Below are 10,847 nucleotides of genomic sequence, written 5' to 3'. Positions count from 1 at the left end.
ACCCGATTTTCATTTTCAACCAAAAAGCAATGTCTGTCCAACGTTGGAGATTGACGTCAATCTGACATTGGGATCTGATGTCAACCCGATTTTCATTTTCAACCAAAAAGCAATGTCTGGCCAACGTTTGAGACTGACGTCAATCCGACATTTGGATCTGACATCAACCTGACGTTGGGATCTGACGTCAACCCGATTTTCATTTTCAACCAAAATGCAACGTCTGTCCAACATTGGAGATTGACGTCAATCTGACATTGGGATCTGACGTCAACCCGATTTTCATTTTCAACCAAAATGCAACGTCTGTCCAACGTTGGAGACTGACGTCACTCTGACGTTGGGATCTGACGTCAACCCAGTTTTCATTTTCAACCAAAAAGCAATGTCTGGCCAACGTTGGAGACTGACGTCAATCCGACATTGGGATCTGACATCAATCTGATGTTGGGATCTGACGTCAACACGATTTTCATTTTTAACCAAATTGCAACGTCTGTCCAACGTTGGAGATTGACGTCAATCTGACGTTGGTATCTGACGTCAACCCGATTTTCATTTTCAACTAAAATACCACGTCTGTCCAACGTTGGGGTCCAACGTCAATCTGACGTTATATTGACGTCCTGTGCCTGCTGGGCCTATACGTCCCCACAACGTAACTTTGTGACGTTGCCAGTTGGTAACTGCGATTCATGGAACTGTCATGGAAACGTCGTGGATCAATAGTTGTGTGCTGGTGTTCAGTTGGTAATTTTGTATAATTAATTATTTTCTATTGGCGGACATGCAGTAGTTTACGTTACATTATAGTAAGGCTGTGCGACTATTGAATATTCATATTTTGACATTAAACTACATACAGTGAAATGATGACAGAATATGACACAGAATAGTGACTAACATATTTAATACAGATAAATGAAGGTTTATTATGATCTTATTCATCAGATCTCACAAACTGCAGCGTCACGATTAGGCCACTATAGAGCACTGACACCCTGTGCTGAACAATCACGTATGATTACCAGCCACCGCTTTCTCAGATCGGTTTATGTTGGATTAAAACTTCACGTTCCGTTGAATTAGGAATTAGGAAAATTCTGTACACAGATTTCATCAGAATATGTCTTCTTCTGTCCCTGAAAATTTCTGAATTTGAAATCATCCCACGAAATCTCATTTTATTAGGCGTTTAAGTCAACTAGATGATTACAGCGCATTGAAAATGTACATAACCGGAAATAACTGAGCCGTAAGATTTCAAAACGGAAGTGCGTCACGAGGCTCAGTGCAAGTAGGCCATTGCAGCTTTAATTCAAATGAACAAGGTGATTTACAAACAGGTGAAAACACTAATAAAGAAAACTGCGACAGCTCAACATCACTCAGTCATGATGATTGGACAGCTAAAGATAGAAACAAAGGGCTAGTGCATAAAAACATAAAAACAGGATAATGGGAGCTAATCTAGACACAAGTGAAGATAATCCTGAATCAAGGAAATAAACAAAGCAAACCTGAACTGGGAAACAGTGGAACAGAATGTACTTCAAAATAAGAGTCCTAGAGAGATGCAGACACAGGTGAACTCTGACAAATAATAGCGTGATGTAAGAATATATTGCAGCTGTTCAAGCTGAAAACCACCTGAGTGGAAATATGGCCAAGTTGTGTTTATGTGCAGAATTTTATGAATCATCTTTACATTTAAAATGTATATTATTATTGATAAAACACTGGTGCACAAAGCAATTATCAGTTTTATTCACAGATCAACTGTTACGACCCGGGGTAGCACCTGTTCCCTAATTGGGATCTGTTCGCCTTTAGGTGGCGTGGGTTCTGTTGTGTGTTATGTATTCGTTTAATTTTGCGCCTTCGTATTGTTTCAGTTGTGTTTTTGTTGCATTGTTTTGTCGCTGGATGGCGTTTGTGTTGTCTTCTGTTCTTTTGTACGTTTTGCAGGGTGGAGACGAGCCGCAGGTGTAATGGTTTACCTGTGATGAATCAACTAACAAAAGGATCTGTGTCCTCCAGCGTGGGGCTCCGATCTGAGCTTGACTTCTCTCCAGCACCAGTTTTTGTTTTCTTTTGTTACTTTATCTTTTGTTTTCTTGTTTCTGTTTAATTTGACTATTAATTACTTTAAATGTTTATTTTGATTAATTTACTTTGTGCGTGGCCTCTCCATTTAAAGTTACACTGCCATGAGCCAGGTAGTTTGTAACACAACTTAAATGTTTAATTAATCTTTCACAAGTGGTTTTGCAGGTTAATTTGAACAATTTCTATACACAACATAATTATTAAAGTACATATATGAAAACATTAAAAACTGTGTTTGTTTGTTTATTTAAATGCATGTCTGTGGATAACATAGGTGAGTAAATAGCAAAAATAATTTTCCAATACAAAATTTGACCAAACTAGTGCTGGTTAATGATAAGGTTGTTGACTGGCCAAAAAACTAAAATGTTTTATTGCCATTTTCACCTTTCTCTCATATATGTTTTTTCTTCTCCCTTGCTTATAGAAAAAAAATTAAGTAGAGGAAATATATCATATCAGCATACTCATGCATCACCCTCATTTGCAACCGATAAAGAATTTGAAACATATTTTTCACTTATATTTTTTTGTGTGGAGCATGCTGCTTATTGGGACTGTTTAGATTTGGATGGTGCTTCTTGAGGAAAGCGCCACTGATTAATTAAGGAAAGTCTTGGATGAATGAGACTAGCTGTTCTGAAATGACTGTAAAGCACAGCTTTTTGGGGTGTACGGCTTTACTGAACAATATAACCAAAGCTTATAAACATCTGAAGATCTAACAGCTGTAGTGGAATCATGGTCAAAACCACTGGTACCCTAAGAAAATGCTTACAGCCAAAAACAAACTCCTGTTGTCAGACACAACTGGAACTTCAAACAGGACTAGCTTCTATGGTCAGATCAAACTAAAAAAAGCTTTTTAGTGGCCTGATGTCATGCTGGAGGTCCTGGACATCTTGTTAAAGGGGTCCTATTATGCTCTTTTGTCATGATTTTGTTTTGGGGGTGTACTAGAACATACTCTCATGCTTGGTGGCTTAAAAAACGCATTATTTTTTAACATAATTTACTTTATTACAATACTTTTCTCCCAGCCTGGCACAAATGGCTCAATTAGTTCCAGGTTTAATGAAGGCCCAGCTTCTGAAAAAGGGAATATGTTGTGATTGGTTAGCTGTCCCAATGTGTTGTGATTGGCAAACAGCTTAGACGGTATTTCAGTACTGTTTTGGACTGATGAGGAGAAACACCCGTCTATGCCGTTCTAAAGCTTGAGAGTGCCAGGATAAATTTTAATATAACTCAGATTGCATTCATCTGAAAGAAGGAAGTCATATACACGTAGGATGCATGGAGGGTGAGTAAATAATACACTACAGTAGTGTTGGGTCCAATCGTCAGCCTGCGAGATCACCAATACATGATATTATCATGCTAATGTATTTAATTAAATCTTAACCTAAAGATTTATATCCTGGTGTTATGGATCAACTGGGGATCATGTTATCTGGGGACATGCGTGTGCACGCAAATAGTTTTACCTGAGATTCCAGCAGATGTTGGACGGCCACAGATTCGTCACATGGAATTTTCTACGAAACAGATTTCAAAGATTTCCACATTATTTGTGAATGTTTGCATCATTATTGGACTCTGTTGTTTTCCCTTTCGCTATTCCAATGTATCAGACGCTGTTTAAGGGCAATTTAATGTGTTTTTATGTCCTGTCTCACAGACCACACCCAGATTGTTTTGTTTAGGCTACATTCGTTTGAATGGATTTTTTTTTTTTTCTAATAACAATTCTAAGTCCATTAAATAAGGTCTTTACTTGTGCATAGTCTAGTCTAAAATAGACTTTTAGATTAGAAAAATATTTTACCTGCATCCTCAAGCTACTATCAAATGTGCATTTCTAAGAGACAAAAAAGTGATATTATTATTGTTATTATTATTATCAGACAGCCCAAACCTGTTTCTTGATTTGAAACAATATAACTCATTAGAACATGCAGAAATTAATGTTTCTATTTAGAAATTTATTTTGTTAAGGAAAATTAATGGTCTGGTTTCTACAACTTTCACCTTGGAGCAAAAATCTGACTTTAAACTTGAAATAAATAAAGATTTGACATTTATTGTGATAATTATCGATATCGACTGATATGAAAAAAAAAATATTGTGATCATTTTTAGGGCTTTAATCCTGGAGAAGTTTTACCAGCAGAAATAGCAGCCAGTCAGAGACAGACATGGAGCAGAGACTCACAAATAGCACTGCTTAAGCTGGTTAAAGCTAAGGTCCAGTAGTTCATCAGTGAAAATACTTATGTGGTCTTCAAATAACTATTTAGATCTTAACTTTGGCCTTTTTCTAGCTGAGAGAGAATTAGAGCAAAACTGTGAGCAGAGCAAATCAAAAGTCTGAACTGCACATAGTCGTGCAAAATGTTTTGAGCCAAATTGGACACAGATTAGTCTCCACACCATCTAACCTGCTACAGATTGCACAGACTAAAAGAGAAAGGCAGAGAAGAGGAAAAGTGTCAAGGGGTTTCGTTGTGACATTTCAGTTGAGGTCATTAGAGGTGTCTGTTAAGAATCTCTCAAATCAACATTGTGGCTCTTCTTGATCTGCTCAATGTCTCCATCTACTGTTTTCTGGTGGAATTCTACCAACACGCTGTTCTTTCATCAGGCACGAGTGTATCAACATAATAACGTTATTATTTCCTTCACACTGGCTCCGATATCTTTATAACCATTTATACATCGAAATCTTAGGATGTATACTTAAAATGATAATTAAACAACAAAAAAATATTATGTCATTATTTACCCTCATATTGTTCCAAATCAGTAATGGTGGGGTAGATGTTTTTCCCTTTTTTTAGCCAACTATAATTATTTATTGCTATTCAGCTATCAATGTAATTATAATTTAATTATTTATTGCTATCAGGATGTGAAGAGAACCTCAAGAGAACTAAGATGTAATCAAATGATTGGCACACCTCCGCCAGCCAATAGCGAGAGTTTGGGGCGTGGCTACTGATCCAAACAATCTCTCTGGAGCCTCGAGTGGGAAACATTTGTATTTGTGCTGAATGTAGGTAAGTTTCAGATTCTCTGTAAATAAATTCGTTTTAGCTACTGGCTAGACCTCTATGTTGTCCTTGAATCTTTAAATCACAAATTAAAATACTTAATGAAACATGAGATGTTTCTGTTCCTCCCCTACCCTGCTGAAAAACAAAAAAATAGACACCATGACATAATTTGTAATGGTTTTACTAGTTATAATGGAACTTGTATTGGTTTTAATGGAACCTGTAATGACCCTGTTGGTCTCTACTGGTAACTGGTCACCTTCTATTGGCGGCTTGTTAAAACCAATAAATCCTAATGGAACATGTCCCAAAACACAATACAGGAAAACATTGTTAATAGTTGAAATGGTTAAAAGTTGATGGTGTGTAATGTTTGTAATGGTATTTGTAGTGGAAACCATTAGAATTTTCTGTGATGGTTCTACTGTCTTTTTTTTTCAGTAGAGTTGACAGTCCAGGTAACCAAACAAAGGCCATATGAATCGAGCATTTTACAAACGTTTACAGGATTTAAGTTGAAATCTTGAAATAAATAGAATTTGTTCTAAAGAACATTTCGCTAAATGTTTAAATGTTTTCTTAACATTCTAAATGTCCATTTTATTTTTTCCTTGGGTTATGTGAACATTAAAAACATCAGCATAGGGAACGTGCTTCCACAGACTTTGTGGAAATATTACTTATGAATGGTCTTTGACAACATTTGAAGCTAAAATGTTTCAGAAAAACATTCCATAAACAATATCTAAACGTTTTTGCGCTAGATAACTTTGAATGATAACTATTTATTTTCCTGAAAGAGTGCTTGTTCATAACTGTAAGACTTTTTGTCAACTCCCTGTATGTAATAAGAAATTACATCTGCTGAAAAAAGAAAACGTTTCTCATTTTCAGTTGAAGAAACATGCATTGCATTTGCAGGCTTTATGGCTGCTATATATTTTTCGAGCCAGCAGATGGCCCTGTTGTCAGTACTCTGGAGGTTTTGTGATATTGCACATGATTGGGTTCATTGTGATGCTGTATCTGCACAGTTCTAGAGCTGGGGAGCAACATTTGAGACATACTGTCCATATAAAAAGAAAAGACACAAACACGTGCACATCTCATGCTTAATTTTTAATACAGGTAACTGGAATAATGAACTCGTAAATGACCAGGCTGAACAAACAGTTAGTTAGTAGCAATGGTGTGATTGATCCAGCTATTGTAGCGGCACAACTCAACATACACCCCAGGATAACCTGGTTGAGCACAGCCTCTGCCAAAGGAAACAACACCTTGCAGTTTCCCATTGCACACCACAGGGCCACCAGAATCCCCCTGAGAAGAAAATCGGAAAATGAAAAGGACAGATCTGTGCATTTGTATATAAATGTACAGCGCATATAGAAAGGAAGTCGATGACATACCTGACACGAGTCTTTCCCTCCCTTCATGAATCCAGCGCAGAACATGTTTTTAGTTATTACGCTACGGTACGCATTCATACACTGCTTCTTTGAGAGTACAGGCAAATCCAAACACTGCAGGGTAGAAGCAGGGCCAGCTAGAAAGAGAATATGAACAGTGTTAAAACTTCATCTTCCACATATCTAATGGTTGTTGGAGGACACTTAATTTGCAGCGCTTTTGTCAACTTGATTGCACAGATAGAATTTGAACTGAATGATGACTTCACTGAATTCAATGATGAACTGACCTTTACTTTGCATTATTGACACACTATTTTCCTGTTTAATACTGTAAAGCTGTTTTGACACAATCTGTATTGTTAAAAGTGCTATACACACACACACACACACACACACTAATTACCTGTATTTATCTCACATTTCTTAGTTGATATCACACAATTCAGACTTTTCATGACTCTGCCATCTCACCTCCAGTTCTGCCCCATCCAGAAACCAAGCAATTCATCCCTTCAGAAGAGCAGCTCTTGGTCAGAGGGATTGGCTTCATTTTTTACTTGTTGAGGAAAAAGGTTTTTTCAACTTGATCAGCATGACATCATTGTTATGAAAAGATCATTATATCTCGGGTAAGGAATGATCTTCTCTGCCTTGATCTGCTGCTCTGTGTGTTCACCAACCAACAAATTGTGCTTTCCCAGTTGGATGAGGAGACTATCACCTCTGTTTAACAAGGAACTCATATTTTACTCAGCTCTAATCAGGTACATATTAGGTTTGTGAATAGTCTGACATGTGTTTCACGTAGTCTGATTGATATATGTGACCCTGGACCAGAAAACCAGTCATAAGTGTCAATTTTTTGAAATTGAGATTTATACATCATCTGAAAGCTGAATAAACAAGCTTTGCTGCTTTGTTATTTGTTAGGATTTGACTACATTTGGCTGAGATACAACTATTTGAAAATTTGAATCTGAGGGAGACAAAAATCACGTTCTGTTTGACATGCCAACAGATTGCCCTTTTACTCAGCTCTAATCAGGTACATATTAGGTTTGTGAATCCTGTTTGGCAGCCATATAAAGTAGGGCCATGCCAAACAGATATATGTGACCCTATTGTTTTGCCAAAACGGACTCTATAAGCGTTTTCCTTGTTTCATTGCAGTTATTTCCATGGTCATTGTTTTGTTGAATTGTCAAGTTTTTCCATTTGTTTATTTTGTTACTTTGGACTGACTATATTTGGCTGAGATACAACTGTTTTCCCTGTTTTAGAATCTTCGCTGCCTGCCAAAAACCCTCAAAGTGTTTTGGAAAATGCTTTTGTCTTGCCCTTGGATGTTACTGTTTGCTGGTTCCAACAATGCCTGTCTTGACCACGATCTGTACAATAAGCTCACGTTTGGATCTATCCACGCTTCTGTCGAGTCCCATTACACCTTTATTGAGAAGTTTTGATATATTTACAGTAGGAAATTTACAAAATATCCTCATGGAACATGATCTTTACTTAATATCCTAATGATTTTTGGCATAAAAGAAAAAAATGATCATTTTGACCCATACAATTTATTTTTGGCTATTGCTACAAATATACCCGTGATACTTAAGACTGGTTTAAGGGTCACATATGTCAAAACAAGACAAAGACTGCATTAGTATGCTGAGTGGTATGTTGATTTTTTCTTGAATGCAGAAAAGAGGCACATTTAAATACTGTGCACAAATGCATTTAAAAACTACAATATTCAAAAGTAGCACTGAGTGCGTAATGGACTCTCATCAATGAACTGAATGTGTTGGTTTAGAAATCCTGAATTACAGTGAACATGTTAAGAAAGAGGAAGCCTGTTAATATTCAGCATTTTTTCCTTTTTTAAATAAACAAGTCCTCCATAATAAAAATGAAGACTGATAAAATAAAAAAGTAAGGTTATGTACTTACGAGAATTCGCAGTGAGCAGCAGACACAACCCATTTTTCATTAATCAAAGATCCTCCACATGATATTCTGTCATCATCAAGGTTCACTTGCCAGGGCTGGGAGTGGGGCGAACATTCATAACCTCCAATGATTTTGTCACCTGAGCTGAAACCTTCATATATATATATATATATATATACATAAATGTATTTTTATTAACATTAATGTTAAAGACTTTCTGTAACACAGGTCAGTGTCATGAAGAATACTGGATATACATGATTTCGATAGTCCACTGTAGACATTCTACTAATTGTAAGTAACTTTGCAACTACATGTAACTAACACTCAGAGTATTTGTAGACTGGTTAGGGTTAGAGTTAGTAGAATAAGTTGATACTCGCAAAGTTACTAAGGCCAGAAACTGCAGGTCAATAGGGTAAAAAAAAAATAACTAATAGTTATCGCCTTACTTAACTAGTTGATTGATTACATTGATAATTGCAAACATTTTTTGCATTACAAGTTTTCTAAAATGTTATTTAATGAAATATACTGTAAAAAAAAAACTATTTAAAATAATTTGTTAACCCGCTGCCTTAAAATTTTAAGTTCAGTCAACTCAAAAACGTTTAGTCATCTTTTGAGTTCATTTAACTTAAAATTTTTAGGCAGCTGGGTAAAAAACAGCTTTTAAGTTTAAACAAAATTTTTAGTTTAGTCAACTCAAATATCTTAGTACTTAGTCACTTAGTACAACTTAACATTTTAAGTTGAATAAACATTTTTTGAGTTGACTGAACAACATTTTTAAGGCAGCAGGGTAACTATTTTAATTTGACTCAAAACATTGTGTGTTTTTTGTTTGTTTTTCTTACAGTGTATGTGCTAATTTGCATAAATTTCTAGTACAAAAATCTGTTTTTTTTTTTTTTTTTTTTTTTTTTACATTAGTGTCAAATGTATTACAGAGGGAATTTTGGGTATCTCATTTTTGTCACTTCATAATTCAGAAAATACTTAGAAAAGACAGAAAACAATTAATTTGAACTATTTTGGAGGGAAATAAAATGTATATAATCAAGCAAATTATATATGAACAAAACCCCCTGAAAAAATTTTTAGGATATTAACAAGAATAAAATGTAAAGTTTGGTGTGTGTAAGTGCTACTGAAGTGATTTATGGCTCAGTGTAGGAGAAAAAGCTCATTTTGAGAAAATGGCCTTTAAAAATATGCATTGTAATTGAAATCTATTGAAACAAATAGACAAAATTATATAAAAAGAAACACTTAACAGTGTCTCTTGGATGTTTTTTTCCACTAGTCTGAAAAACTAACTTGAAAAACCAAAAAGCCCAAAATCTCAAACTTGACAGGTGCATGAAAAAACACTGTTTTTGTGTGCAGTGTCTCCCCTTAAAGTCAACAGAATGTCTGTTGAGGAGCATCAGAATAAAATGTTAGCAGATATTAAGCAGATGGTTTACTAATAGTCTAATGAGAGTTAGTTGACGTAGTTGCAAAGTCACTTATAATTAGTATAATGTCTATCAGAATAAAGTATTACCAGAGTAAGAGAGGTCTACATACCCACAGCCACAAGCAGCAGAATGAACATGATAGTCTTCATTGCAGTTGAGGAGAGGACAGAGCACTTCTGCAAAGTTTAGGAAAAGGATTTGTGTTTTTAAGCAATCACACCTACAGAACAACCAATAAGATCACGACCTGGGCGTGATCAAGGCACAAACGGTGGAAATGCACCAGCACATTGGTTAAGCTACATGAATGCGGCTTCTGAACTGCACTCACAAGTATCCATCTATCAAATCTCTGATTGCTTCAAACTTTTTTCAAATGAAGCAGCAAGCCTACTGATTGTGTTTTTAAAGCTACAGCCACTGATCTGGATGAACTCACCGATACTATAACATCATGCATCAGATTTTTTGAGGTTTTAAAAAAATGCAGCAACACCTCCTAAAACCCCAGATGTCATCATACTTTAAACGCTTCAGGCATATTTTTGTGGCAATTCAAAAGCAATTACACTGTAAGAGTTGTAGACATACTTTCATGTTATACAGATACTTTTAAAGATTAAATGCAGTCTAAGAGTCACAAGTATATGTGACCCTGGAGCACAAAACCAGCTTTAAGTATCACGGGTATACTTGTAGCAATAGCCAAAAATACATTGTATGGGTCAAAATTATTGATTTTTCTTTTATTCCAAATCATCAAGATGTTAAGTAAAGATCATGTTCCATGAATATATTTTGTAAAGTTCCTACTGTAAATATATCAAAACTTAATTTTTGGTTAGTAATATGCA

General features: G+C 35.7%; 1 pseudogene; it reads right to left on the bottom strand.

Annotated features, from left to right (window-relative positions):
- Positions 1-6,269: 6,269 nt before the first annotated feature.
- LOC127157293 (trypsin-like) lies at positions 6,270-10,250 on the bottom strand (annotated as a pseudogene).
- Positions 10,251-10,847: the final 597 nt, after the last annotated feature.

This window comes from Labeo rohita, unplaced genomic scaffold (assembly GCF_022985175.1).
Source record: "Labeo rohita strain BAU-BD-2019 unplaced genomic scaffold, IGBB_LRoh.1.0 scaffold_103, whole genome shotgun sequence".
Classification (NCBI taxonomy): Eukaryota; Metazoa; Chordata; class Actinopteri; order Cypriniformes; family Cyprinidae; genus Labeo; species Labeo rohita.
This window is presented reverse-complemented; position numbering and strand designations above follow the sequence as displayed.